This window comes from Megalops cyprinoides, chromosome 11 (genome assembly GCF_013368585.1).
Source record: "Megalops cyprinoides isolate fMegCyp1 chromosome 11, fMegCyp1.pri, whole genome shotgun sequence".
In the NCBI taxonomy this organism is placed as follows: domain Eukaryota; kingdom Metazoa; phylum Chordata; class Actinopteri; order Elopiformes; family Megalopidae; genus Megalops; species Megalops cyprinoides.
This window is the reverse complement of record NC_050593.1, coordinates 14159221-14174303: the sequence shown is the minus strand read 5'-3', so window position 1 is coordinate 14174303 and position 15083 is coordinate 14159221. Positions and strand designations below refer to the sequence as shown.

The 15083-nt window shown below is 37.7% G+C and overlaps 1 long non-coding RNA gene across 1 annotated transcript; it reads left to right on the top strand.

Annotated features, from left to right (window-relative positions):
• Positions 1 to 4128: 4128 nt before the first annotated feature.
• Positions 4129 to 12996, top strand: LOC118786275. Its single transcript, XR_005005320.1, has 4 exons — positions 4129 to 4201; positions 4815 to 4875; positions 11584 to 11635; positions 12619 to 12996. It is a non-coding gene; the product is annotated as an uncharacterized LOC118786275 (long non-coding RNA).
• Positions 12997 to 15083: the final 2087 nt, after the last annotated feature.

The window sequence follows — 15083 nt, the reverse complement described above, 5'->3', positions numbered from 1 at the left end:
TCTCTACATATGTGCATGAGTTATAGAAAATAAGTAAATCTCAGGGAGAATTAGAGCCAGAGAGCACTGAGATGCATTTTCCTTAAAATAATGTTTTGTTTCGTGCTGGCTGAATATTTTTAGACATGCTTTTAAATGGGCGTTCAGTCACAAAAGCAAATATGTGCGAATGCTCTTCAAATAAAGCCCAAGTAGAAATCATACCATTGACATTAATAACATATGTGCTAAAAGGGGATTAAAAACTACATCTACAGTGTAACGGTAACAGAGCCTTCTAATTCAAAATGGAATAAAAAAATGAATAGTATTATTCCTGCATAAAAGTTTAGGGAGAAGCTCTGTGAAATATCGTGTAATTATAGTTCTCCAACATAATTTAGTTTTTACTGAAATAGAAGAGGCAACGGTTGAATGGTACGCAGTTAATTTAGTGGCACCATCAACTATATTGCTCTCATTAGACAATTCATATACTAGTCATGTACAGGGATGGACTGATAGCAGGTATACGTTTAAATGACAGCTTAAAGGAACATTAAACCTTAAGGTCATATTTGTTTAACGATTCATTCTAAATATATTTTTAGTGTATGTCTTGTTTTTCAGCCGGATTGCCCTTGAACCACTCTATCTATCTATCTGTCTATCTATCTATATATATGTCTGTCTATCTGTCTATCTATCTTTCTTTCATTTCTTTTAAGCATGAAATATTGACTTACCTAGGAGTAGTCTTTACTATTATAACATTTATAGCTTGGAAATCACTTGCGCATATGAAGACCATGTCATAGTATCCGACTGCTAGCACACGCAAAGTGGAATGAGAAAATGTGTACCTCCTTGTTGACAACAAGGCAGAAGATGTGTCCATTGATTGGGTGGCCATGGCTTAAATAAGAAACTTCAGTCACCTGTGTATTGCATTTGATCATTTTATTCTGCATGGGCCTTCAGCAAGATCCAGCAAAACTGGAGGGTTACTTCAATCACTGTGGCTCAGAAAGCATGTCTGAGGGGCTGTAGGGAATATTCCAGAATCTGATCTTACACCACCGAGTCCGTCTGTCTTTTCACCTATTTGCATTTGCTACAGGCAACAGTCTGAACAACATCACCAAAAAAAAAAATCTTCTGCAGACTGCCTGCCTTGCAACTAGAAAAGAAAAAAAGGAAGTCAGGTTTAATACAGGAATAAAGTCACATCCCCCTGCCAAAGTGAAGCTATGTGTCTCAGAAATATGGTGTCCTTATGAGTCTGAGAAACAGGACATTCCCTAAAAAATGTTCAAACAGCTGTGGAAAAAAAAAACAGCAGCGATTTCCCTTTTATTTCTCCCAGCCTGTTCATGGGAGCACTATGATATTGGCCACCCACCCCGCACTCCAGACCCCATGGACTGAGAGCCTTTGGTTGTGGTGCAGAAAGTGTGAAAAAAGGAGAAATTAAAACATTCTGGCAGTGGTCTGCTATCTTCACTCTGCCTCAGGGTACAACTCAGGCCCTGAGGATCTTGGTGGTAGAGAGCGCCCAACTTTCTCCATCCTCTCTAGCCTCTTTTGTTTGTTTTTTTTTTTTTTTTGTATTTTTAAAGTGAAAGATCACTTCCACAGTGTTGTGGAAAAAATAATAATAACATGTATATCTACATCTGATGGAAAAATATGATTCTGCATAAGTCCTTAACATGTCATGTTAATGATACCATAACACGTGCATTACAATAAGCGATATTAATTCTGTCTCCTAAGTATGACAACATTAGCATATCCATTTAATTAACAACATGCTTAAAGCAGCTCTGTTTTAATCACTACATTCTATTTACTCTCCTTTGGCAGCGCTTGTAATTGTAACTTTCTCCCTTTTTTATTTTCAAATAATGAGATGTTTTCAACCCTTGATCTCACCAAAAGAAGTGTGCTGTCAAAAATTAACAGTCCACTTATATTACGTGACGAAGGTGTCACAATTGTGTGTTATCCTCATTACAGCAAAATTCAACCTATCTGATTTATTATTGCTGAATAATGTGAGTGCAAGGCTTTCCAAGCCCTGCAGAAAAAGTAATTCAGCCAAACAAAATTATCAGCTAATTATATTTAGAATCAAAAGCCCAATAAGTATTTGCACACACATTATGGGACTTGAAATGAATAGACCTTAATATTAAGCTTCATAGATGCTGTCGACAATGTATTTAATTGGAACAGAGGGGTCATTGTCTTGCCATTTTGACACCAGATCAATTAAAACCCTATTTAGCACTTAATGGATTATACTGGGTAAATTTTATTTGTGAGATTAATTTTACAAAAAGTGACAACATAAAGGCTCTGCTTATGAAAGTAAACCATAGAAATTCACAGCTCAAACCTTATTGTTATTTTTTATCACTCTCCTGCTTTTGATTGAGCACAGAAATTTAGATACATCATGATGACAGTGGCAATAGTTTTATGTGCTGCAGTGTGCATATACAAATAATTGGAAATCTATAGAAGAAATTACCACCATGTAATTCTTTACTCTAATTTATATTTTCACAATAAGAAATGGCTTCATGCAATTTGTAGTTTTGCATATTAATTGAATGTCATTATATACTCTTTTTTTTAATTAACAGCTTTGAAGAAGTATTGAAAATGATTACTATGGTAGTGTGATATGCTAGTTTGAAGAAACGAACATCTCCCTTTGTATGGTAAGCCCTCTAACTTATGGAGAGTGCATAAGGAATTTAACTGTACCACACACTGCCACTGGATACTCAGACATAGTCCGTAAATAAAAGTTCACAAAATAAAAAAGCACCTTTCATTCCTAGTTCGTTATGTGATAGATCTTTTGATTGTTTCTGTAGCAAGAACTATTGGTATGCCTTTTCTCCAGAAAGCTAATGTGGAATGACTAACCTGTAATAGCACCTCCATTATCATAAGCTGTAACTACATTTTCTTTGTTAATACCAGTTGCAAGTTGTACATTAGATCCCTGAACCACTTTACACTGCTCTGGTACATTTAGTTGATAAGCCAAAACATTCCAGGCATGCAAACACGTGTTCTTGTTTCAGCTGTAGCACGTTTAAGGAGTAAACTGATTCTATCATGCATTCCATGTGACATTTCACATTATTTAATATTTGTTTATTATTTTAATATGAACTTGGTCAATTTGCTTTGTTGGACAGTGCAAATCCAAATGATTGTTATTTTATTTAATAATAATAACCTCATAACTACAATGCCATGAAGACCAGATAAAGTTACTTAAACACTAAGCACATGACCTAGAGAGTCTTATAGGCCAAATACAATTTGATCTTTAATAATACATTTTGTTGCATGAATAATTTCCTATCTCAGACTGAAACTGAAGGGTCCCGTGAAACATGCATGTAGTGTAAAATACTGAGTTTGATGTGTGTTTTTTTTTCCAAGGCAATGGAACCTACCAATCAAAAAAGAAATGAGTCCTGTAATAGATAAATATCACTGAAGCCTGTTTTCTGAATCTCAGAATGTATAATTAGGATCATATATAGCTAGGAATGCTCAATATGCATAAATCTATGGTCCCCTGTGTTTTACAGGAGACTAGTGAAAACCAATGTTTGTGTTGTACAATTCTGAAAAGGAACATTGAAAGAAGGAATTATTAACATTTGAAAAGATTGGAAATATAATATCCTTTATGTCACATCGGGAAACCTGTTAATCTCACTTGTTTCCAAAACATGGCTCTTTTTTTCTTCCTTGTAATAAGGATAATATCTGAGCATTTTTTCTTATAACAGCTGTTAATGAAGACCAGATTTTTGCCATCAAATCCCTTCCCGCACTGTAAACATTGATTCTTCATTGCAGGGAGTGCACAGTCTAACCTGGTTTCTTACAATGTGGATGAGAAAGAGGGACATTACAGTTTTTTATTATTTATTTATTTGTTTTTCTTATGAAGGTGTACTTTTTCAGGGAAGGTAAGTGCATGCTGTTGTGCTTCACTTGTTTTTACATGCTTATGGGAGAGATCCATTGTAAACTGTTCCATGCTTGTTCAAAGTAGATGCCATATATTTGTGATGACGGAGAGGACTTGATGATAATTATTTGTTTCATTTCAGGTTAGTGGCTGTTCAGTGTGGACTCTGTCTGCTGTGCACAAATGCTCTTCTGTATCCTGGACTGCTACCAGGTGAATATGTTGATATTATCTGATAAATATATGTATTTTGAATTGCCAGTACATCTTCATTTTAATTCTAAATGTGTATACAAGTGATAGAACATGGCATGCATTCCAGTCGTTTTCATATACATTAAGCAGACTTGTACACTTATGATGCACGTGAACAAGTTTATGGAAAATTTATTGAAAGGCATTCATAATGTATCTCATTAGGAATGTACAAACGGAAGGAAAAATGAGCACCACTACCCAAGTCTACTTCTGCTGTTCTTTGAGGTCTTTGTGTGAATGCCTGCAATAGTGTTTATTTGATCTTATTATATTCATTCCAAATAACTGATCAGTAAATTTATGCATATACAAGTGTTTTTGTTTTGTATTTGGTACTAGACTGTTAATTTACCCAAAGGAAATGAGTAGAGTGCACATAGTCACTGTGAGGGACTGTTTTGCATTAAAAATCCTTTTGAGCTGAGGTAACTTAGGAAAATCGTGCTTTAATAATGTACAACATGAGGCGGCACAGAGCAATATGCATTTTTAATTACTAAAGTGACTAATATGTAGGTTCTGCTTTGAGGTTTTTGTTTCATTAAATATGTATCTGTTTTTCCTGCAGCTGAATATCTGTGCTCTACACCTGAACAGCTCTTTAAGAGACTACGGGGTTTCTTTAGCAGGTCAGACATGATGTTAAGGTAGTGATTGCAAAACAAAACATGTCGGTGCTATACATAGTTAATAGTGCTATGTTAATGACAATCATAAGCATGTCATGTTCTTGTTTTTTTTTTCTTTCCTCTGTGAGGTAAACGACACCTTTGCAACTTTAAGAAATGCATGCAATTCCTCCATATCGGCTCACTTTGTTCAAAAATGCATTTCTCTCTTTTTATGTTGTTTTTTTTAATATTTAAGAGTGATTAAAATGTATATGATTACAAAAGTGTATATCATTTGGAATTCATGAATTCAGATCATTGATCGTAGGATTTTTTTTTTTTCTCCATTGTCTGTCCCCATTGTATGCACCATCTGGAATAGCAAACAGGTGCCTAAATACCCTTAAGAGTGTCATTTAAGATTAAAATTTGAATGTGTCTCTGTAGCATTTTGAAATCTTGGCATAAAAAGGTGCTTTCCTGTTAGTGTGGCACCTTAAGAGGGAATAATGATACTTCTGTGCATGCAGCTTTTGAAAAGCCCGTATGAGTGTTAAACCTCAGGAAGGTGATACAAGAGCTGTTACACTGTTTAATCTCTAATATTCAACCGATTAGCACACAACAAATAATCAGGTCTGAGTCCTCTTTCAGTGGCCCAGGATTAGAAATTAAAGCACTAGCTATGGGGGAGATTAATAATTCTCTGATCCCATTTACTATCAACTAGCTTCAACATTAGAGACTTGTGTCCTACTTCTGAATTGACGTCCAGGGGATATAGACCTAATGAATGAGGAATTTGAAAGCTGTGCCACAGTGTATTGTACCACTACAATATTCAAATATTTCCGTGAAAAGAGAGACACATTCAGCATGAGATAATGTGCACTTTCAAAGATATTATTATATAGCAGTTAACTAGAGTCCAAACTTAATTCATATTTGCCAAGTTTACACATAATGTTCAAATTGAGAAAGCTTCTTTAATTGATATGAAAGTGATCGCAAAAGGCTTGTGGTGCAAATAGTTAAAGTTGTGAAAATGAGAAGAACAAAAACTCAATTTAAAACCCAATTTCAAAGTCATTACCTTTCACTGTCTATTAACAAAGCAATGGCTCAGAAGCTGGAATATAATGGTTAAAAATGCTTACTGGACGGCTCTGTGGTCCCACGTCATTACTGCGGGGTTGGCTGTAGGGCATTCCCAAAGTTATAGGCTCTGACTTCAAAGGACATTGCTGGTTGAGCTATAACTTTGACTTGACTTTTGTCTAATCATTAAGAGTATCATTTTTTCTTAATAAAAAGCAAAGAATAAAGTAAAAATATAATCAAATGAATTCAACTTGCATTCTTACTTCTGGGGTTGGTGAGTTCTATATTATGTCAAATATGAAACTATATATACAGTATATATAGACACATACAGAATTACAGAATATGTAATTAGTATATGTTTGTGTATATGCATATTATATTTGGGTGCAATAGTACCTCACAGTGGAAGAATATTAACATGCATACGAGTATACAGCATTGTAGCATGCAGTGGTGTATTTAAAAGCTGTGCAAAGGGTCTGGATAACAAGGGAGTGCAAAGGGGTAACTAATGAAAGAGCTCAACCATCCAGCTGACTGGAGGGACTGAATAATTGATCGCTTACAGAAAGTAGATACAAGAAATGTCAATGAGGGGAAATATACACAGTATCAAATTATCATTTGGCTTCCGCTGAAAAATGAGGACATTCTCCCAAGCCACAGTGAAATTTCTGCAACAGTAGGGAGTCAAAGATGATGCACCTTTCGGCAGCCAAGAGACTTACACACATCTTGGAATTATAAACAGACAGTTAAACAATGTCCGTGTCAGTTCCATAGTTCAGTTTTATTTGAATATTACTACAGTGTTTTTTGTTATCTCATGCTTAAGAGCATGATACACTACAAATTCAAGAAACACAATTAAAAAAAAATTTAGTGTTGTTCTTTGTTTAAATTTCCAACAGGGACTGAGCCAGTGGAACAGTGACTGGTGAGGCATTCCAGGTGTAGCTAAATAACTCTCATTGCAACTTAAGCCATTTTCTCATATGAACTCCGGACAATGTCCAGAGAATCAGGTCCGGACATTGTCTGGAGCTGCCCTTTCACACATGTAGCACACAACAGGAGATTGTCCATATCAGACGGGTTCTCACCTACTGGAAATACTCTGTTTGGTTTAGGCGAGGGGTGGCACCTGGGTCGAGTGTGCAGGAGGCAGGATATGATGCAAAAAGTATGCTGCGGAAATCGTGGTCATGTAGCTGGTTCGTAATTTGGTCATAAACAACTGAGTCAATATGGTCATAAACGGCAAGTTCCTTGAATTTGTCTGACGATTCCAGTGTCGGCCCTTATCAACAGAAGTCCCCGAATCTCGTCGTCTCTCCAGTTACACATTTTTGTTGGCATCTTTGTGTAAATGACCCTTCTTCTTCACCCTCGGGTATTTGTATTCTTCCGGTTTTGTACCAGTCGCATGATAGAAATGTCATCAACACGCCCACTCGCTCGCTGTGAATTCTCCGGACAATGACCTGGTCTATTCACTCAATCGGACATTACACAGACTTTGTACTAGGGAGCTAGCAGGGTAAAGTCCGTTTAATGTCCGGTCCAATTGATTCGGACATTTGCGTTCTCAAATACAGCTCCTCCGGGTAATGTCTAGATAAGTTCAGAGTTGCAGTGCATGTCTGAAAGGGGATTTAGTCACAGGAAGGCTACCATTAAAAGTCATCACTCTATGTGATTGACTGGGAAAGGCAGGTCAGCTGCCCAGCAAGGTAACCCAGATGAGGGAATGGAAATGGTAACTACTGTGATCATCTCAATATGTGCTTCCATTAACAGAACCTTGATTATTTTCAGGAATTATAATATATGCTGTTTGGTATCATTTTAACATTAAATAAATTAATTAATTTAATTAAAAGTAAATGAAATGTTTGTTTTGTGTTAATTTTTTTACAGCCGCAATGTGTGGTAGACCAGCTGTTAACAGCACAACCTTTTCCAGAAGTAGGTATATTGATACTGAAGTCAGCTGGTTTTGTTAGCTAGGACAAATGGTTTAGCTAGCTGGCTTGGTACATTCCATACCTCCTTTCAGCCCCAAATGTTTATGACTGACTAACTCCTTTGAATGATACTTTCTACTGTTTTTTGCTGTCTATGTGTCATACAGTCTTTTGAAGAGTTGGCCTCATCTATAATAACATATATTGAGGTTTGGCCACTGTAATAGAAAAGAAATAAAATCAGTTTCGAACCAGGTCCTACAGCTGTCACCGGATGAAAAACATTACAAAAGTGCTTGCTTCTTCTACAGAGACATGTACCTGTTAGTCAAGTAGTGAATGTGAGGGTTAATCATAGATTCATAGACTACTTTCTGGAAATAGTGCCAGGTTTTCATTGTTTTCATTGTTTTCTTGGTTTTCAAAAACATTTGTTGTGATCCTGGCCAAGATCTTGACCCATATTTAGACAAGCTTAACACAATAAGCAAATGCTATATGCAAGTGGATGAAAAGCAGTATGGGGTCAGACAAATATAAAATGTGGTTATTTGATGGCATTAATGCATAAGTTATTACCTGAGGGTGTGGTGAGGGCTCGGTTCTGTCATGAGAAATTGCCTTGCTTGTATTTTCCTCTTTAAAAGCCATTGCAATTACACATTGGCATTTTCTCATTTACTCAATGATTAATCAGGCTCATTGGCTGATTTCAGCATGGACAATGTGCAGCTTGACTACATTTGTGAAGTTAGAGTCAGGGAGGAGGAAAAGGAAGTGCTTGTGAGGGAGGTGCAGGCAAGGCACAATGACTACATTTACATGTAGGTAGAACTCCAGTCCACGGTGTTTGTGCTCCTAACACTAATTACAGCCATATTCCAAATAAGCAAATAATCCAGATAATCTACACTTACCACAAAATGTGACCACAGCTAATAAATTTAACCTTAAAAAGCCCTGTAAGTCAGTAATTCTCAGCTCTGAATCAGTGAGATTTTGATACTTTACTGATTGTCCTTTTACAAGCATACACCTAGCTAGCAAGGAAACGTTAGCTCGCTGCATGGTAATTTTGGACAAAACTTAATACAAATGTAACTTCAGTTTGTGAAGTGAAGTAGCCTCAGAGACAATGGTACACTGGTTGTTTTGTCAATGCAAGTTCACACTGGCTGTTAAGTTCATATGTGAGACAAAGCTCAGTCAGGTCAGTAGGTATGGTATTTAATAGCTAGTAATATCACCAGCCAGCTAGCTGACTTTGTTTCCCTATACAAACATCTCTCCAGCTACCTTTTTGGTAACAAACATGAATTAGCAAAGGGTGAGAATTCATTGTACTACCATTCAGGGGCCTCATTTATAAAATTTGCATAGATTTCATACTAAATGTGAACATGCGATTAGTTCTGGAGAAGTGTGTACACATGTCTTACCAGATGTGTATTTGCATAAATAAAGCTGTATATATCACACATATGTATGTTTTTTTGTATAAGACAAAAAAACATAATTGTGTGTGTACATGAACAAGCATTACAACTTGACTAAATGAATGCCTTCAATTTGCCTTATATGGTGGCTACCTAAACCATTGTTTCTGTTGAAATGGTCATCACAGTGGCAATTAAAAGGAATATGACTAAAACATTCAAAGAAGAAAAATTTTTCTGACATTGAGTTAGAGGTGCTGCTGACTGAGGTGCAGACAAGATCAAATGTATTGTTGTATTGATATGTTAAGTATGCAGATGTAGCAATTTAACTGTGCGTGTATACAGCATTTTGTCTACGGGTGTATTGTACAAATTAAACCCCTGTTGAATTGTAGAAAAAATTCTGAAACCACGATTAACTTCAGTTCCTGTCTTTCTGGTAGCCATTTGCCTTCTCGTACAATGAAACAAAATATCGGAATTTTCCACTGTATGGTGGAAGGGAAACATGCCCACCTTCAGAAGTTTCTTAACATCTTTCCATTAGCCACATTGGGGAAAGTTCATGTCCTACTTTGTGTGCATTATTTATGGCTGCACTTCTAAACACATCTGAAGGCCTTTGCGGCAGATTCCCTTGGTATATTGAAGGGGGTCTCTTGATACTAGGGTTACCTCAATGGCGATACAGTGAACACAAAAAAGGCTATCCCACCTAACTGTTTTCTAATAAATAAAATGCATAAGACTGCTGGTCTTGAAAGAGGAAGAAGCATGGTGAACATGAAAAGTAGCCCACTAATTAATTATGTACCTCACCAGTCCACCCACTCTCTCCTTCAGTTCAGCGTCCATGGGAGATGTTCACTGACATGAGTTTTGCATCACGTCTTTTCTGTTCCACTGAGCGCAAGAACAGAACTTTAAGTCAATTCTGGAGAATTTAGAACCGCCTGAATGGTTGTACCGGGTCGCCGATTGGGAATGAACCATCTCATTTTTGGCATAACTTCACCTCTCTTTCCTCAAAGGGTTCTACCATTTTTTGCTTTGGAAAGGACATTACAGTCTCAGGTCAGTTCTATTCTAAACGTGCTTCTGTGAAGCTCTCGATCTTTTGATTTGAATTGTTAAAAAAGAAAAAAAAAAAAAAAACCTTCAAGATTAACAAACGTTGATTCCATCTTGAGTCTACTTGTCGTCACAATGGAACACTTCCTAATAGGGGGAGTGGTGTTCATGGCAATTCTTGAACTTCGACCCAGGCTGTGTGATTTCCATTGATGGAGACAAGGACAAATCCTGTTTGCTCTACCGCTGCTTAGAGCCTTGAATCCTGACTCTCACGTTTGTTCCAACAAATCATGTAAGCTCCCATCATTCACTCAGGAAGTGTGTGCCTGATAAACAGTGTGTCTGCACAGTTATGAATGTTTTTTTCCCCCTCCCCAATATGTTTAAATCTCCTCAGCAGGTTAAGGGCATACTTTTAAAAGTACACCCCTGCCTGTCTTACCTCTCTTTCAGTCTCAAATGAATGCAAGTGATTCTTGATATTTCCTTAATTAGGCTACATAGATCTGGATAGTTCTGGTCGTGAGTGGAGAGTTCTCACAAAAAGACACACAGATCACACTTTAATACCCTTAAAATTAAAAGTTGTAAACATCATGCAGGGCGTTCATTTATTTATTTCTTTTACATGTACAATTACTTGAATAACTTGCCATTGTGCCTTTTCTAGGCTAAATTGTTTGAAGGAATTGCGTTCATCTAAACTTGTATGTTTATTTTTGATTTGAATATTTAATAGTAAGCAGATTTTCAAAAATAAATGTGTATGTCACGTGCTATGTTTATTTATAATTTTGACGGTATGCACTAACAATAGTTAGATTATATCAAGCACCACAGCAAGGGTGACTTTTAGGAGCATGTATACATAATAGAAAATAACCATATAGAACTAAAACATATTTCCTGCAGAACTTTTCCACCTTTTCAATGCCTCTGTTAATTCCCATGTCTTTTCACTGAACTGTGTCTTAGAACTTGTGCTTCAATTGGGTCATGGATTAATTTTGAATTGAATGTGTTCATCCGTCTATTTTAAGGTACATTGATTGGTGGCAGATTTGCAGATTTTCACTGTAGCATTATTGAAAACAGAGCCAGTTGTTTTTCACAGGCCCAGTAAATTCCCCTTTTCTTTACAGGTCATACAAGCTGATCAAAGTCTCAAAACCACAGACCTCTTACAGGTGACAGGTGGGATCTGATTTCTTCTGCTTTAAATAGCATCTGTGTGGGTTTCAAGGGCTTCAAATGAATGTCCTATGTGATATGCCATAACATTGTTTTCTATAAGAGCTTGCAGCATCCGGTATGCTGTTCTGCATTTGATGTATTGCATGTATGTGCTTTTTAGACTTTCTATCAAGGGCTGTTAGATTTTAGCAGCATCTGAGGGGCCAGCTCAGAAGGAAACATCACATCTCTCACATCAGACATAGAGAACAGATATTTTATGCACATGCTAAGCTCTGGGCTTATGGTCTGAATTTGGTGTTGAGAGAATGTGTTTAAAATGTTTGTTGCTTGCACAGGCTTAGATACCAGAGACTGGTATTGGTGTTGTCATTGCCCTCTACAATGCTCCAAAGTTATTATTCTTTAGGGGCACACAGGGTTGTTCTCTGAACCTTTTCTTAATAATTAGATTATGCATACTGAAAAAAGTATTTGAATGCCCCAAAATGTGCCCCATATGTGGGTGACTGATAAATGTAGTGGATGTCATTTTATGTCCTTTTTTCTCCATTTTCTTCCATGTTGTATAGTTGTGTCGTTGTACATTGTATGCATTTGTAATTGTAATGAACTTGGCTCAAGTCAATATTCAACTTGAAAGACAACTGATACACAGATACTGTAGGGAAATTTGCATATTATGTTTTTTTTAAAAAATCAAAATTCAGATCTATCATATTAGCATTTAACAATGTGCCCACTGTTTAATAGATGGCGGCAGCTGAAAATGACTTCAAAAAAGAACAGAGACCTGATTTTGACTATTAGAGCAGCGAGATTAGCTGGTAATGAAGGGAATATTCGAGCACTTTAATCTTAGGATACATTCCTTGAATCATTTATGCCGCAGAAGCACCGTACAAATGTGTTGCGCTTGTTGAAAATTTCCCCGCTCTCTCTCCCCTCTTCTCTCTCTCTCTCTCTCTCTCTCTCGTCTGTAGGTTGAGATGGCTGCGTATTCCTGGGCTGCTCTGAGGAAGCGGTTCAGGTCTCTCCTGGCAGCTGATGCCGGCGAAGATCTGTGACAGATGGGGCGAAGTCACAAACTTGCAGCCCGAGGCAGAATCGGCAGAACTTTCCAGAGTGTGCCCATATTTACCTGATCAGAGAGAAAAAAGTGGGGGGGGGAGAAAATCTGCAGAGGAAGCCGGAGCCTGGCTGCCTGTCATAGCTGACACCAAGCCATCTGCCACAAACCTGTGGCGGCTTCAGATCTCCCTTCCCTGCCACCACCCCGGCCCAAATTAAATACAGATCCATACAGACGTTATGATGGCTACACATGTCCCCAGCCTTACATGCAGGAGACTTTTTTTTTGTACGTGCAAAAAAAAAAAAAAAAAGAAAAGAGAAAAGAAAACGTATAACCACATTCATGTATCCCATATGTGGTGCCACATCGAATTTCCGGTGGAATCTGTTTTTATCCTTTGTACTGGATGACATGGTGCCGGAATGCTTTCTTTCTCCGACGTGACGGCAGCCAAACTGCAGCTTCAAACGCTCCTACTTGGCTGCCTCTCTACCTAGGTTGCCAGGTTATGGTGGCGTTCTCTGAGGGCCACAGGGGCTGAGAGGAGGATAAGAGTGCTTCTGGACTAATTGGGCAGCCATCCATGAATTGTTTTTCAGGCAAGAGGGCCCTGCTTTTGCGCTTGCCTTCTTTGCAAATTAATGACTCTGGTGTAGGGGTTTTTAAGTGAAGGTATTAATAAGGGGTCTGGCAGGTATTCCCCTGATTCACAGTGTTACATTTGCATTTAATTAATCTTGAAGAAAGCTGCAAGATAAACAGCTGTAATTCAGACCAGCAGTGGGAATATGCTACATGGTGCCACCTATCTGAGAAAATGGGAGCCAGTATGTGTGCGTGTGTGTGTGTGTAATTTTCAAAAAAAAAAAAAAAAAAGTATGCAGATTTGAACAAAAATCACAACAAAGATACATCAAATTAACAACAAAAAAGCACTAAGGAAGTAATGATTCATAATTTATCATTAACACTATCAGGTTTCAGAGTTTGAGGTTGATAGGATTAATGAAATAGTATAATTATAATTTCAAAATTAAATAGAAACACTTCATGAGGTAATTTAAGTTGGGAAAGTAAATTACTATGTGGTACTTCATTTAATATTATGCTAGCTCGGTCATGACAGGAGCGAAGTACTGCACAATTCAACTACACCCTGTTTATTATGTAGTCATCATTTGCTGTAACAGGAGGGGGGAGCTCCGGCTTGAATAATTTTGTCTGTATTATCTTCTTGTAAATATAGAGTCTTTTTTTTAGTATTTTGTCAGTAAATCTGAACCTCTTGTATCACCTGCTGAACCTGTGGTATAAAATCAAATCATGTATATTCAATATTGGATTTCATATAGGCATCTTTGTAAATGTGTTTAAATTGCATTTGTTAGCTGTTTTATACCGGTTGATCAAAATCACAGTGACACCTTACAAAAATGTCTTAATTTTACTGTTGCCTATTATTTCTGTCTGGGAGGGGGGGGTGGGACCTTTATGTGGTTATAATTCAGCTGCCTCCACATGCAGGCGACTTCGATTCCGTGTCCCCAATCTAATTAGGGTGTAAAGGTGTGTCGTTGAAGCTATCAAATCAACGTCCAGTTTCCAGGTTACACCTTTTTAGCCCCTGCTTTGCAGATTAATTAACGCATGCCTTTTCTGTGAAAGTGGAGACCTGGCCTCTTCTGACGCCTCACAGCTGTGTCACAGCACACGTTTCAGAGAGAGAGAGAGAGGGAGAGAGAGGGAGAGAGAGAGAGGGAGCAGGGCAGTCTGCAGGAAGGTTAGAGGCGTAGCTCTCTGGAAAACGCGTCTCCTCGTCTGTCGCTCGCAGCTACATTCCCTGGCTTTCGCGTCCACTTGCCTTTTATCACACCCTGGAGCGCTCATGGTGGGATATGAAGCCAGGAAAATATAAGCAATATAAAAGTGAGTGAAAAAGGGGAAGAAAAAGAGAGAGAGAGAGGGGGGATATGAATATTGGCTTGATAAGATATAATGAATTGCTTCGGTTTAAGTAATTTTAAACTTTAAATGTTTATATGTAATGATGTTTGTTGGCAGAGAGGGGGGAGGGTTGCTTACCCATTGTATTAATAGACTTTGCTGAGGTTACATGGGCCCCTGGGTACATCGCAAAACTGTCCTCCTACACAATCGCGCGCAGCTGTAATTTAGCCTGAGGCACACCTACCCACAGTCACTATCTAATGCATTTTACATTTCCACACATGAAAAAAAAGGGGGGGGGGACTCTGCTCTCTTTGTTCCCTTTGTACCCTGCGTCATCTGACACATGGAAACTGTAGTGTAGGGTTTTGTTTGCCTCTAATCTGTAATTAGGAATTCTGTGTACAGGGGCCTAGCTTTATGGCT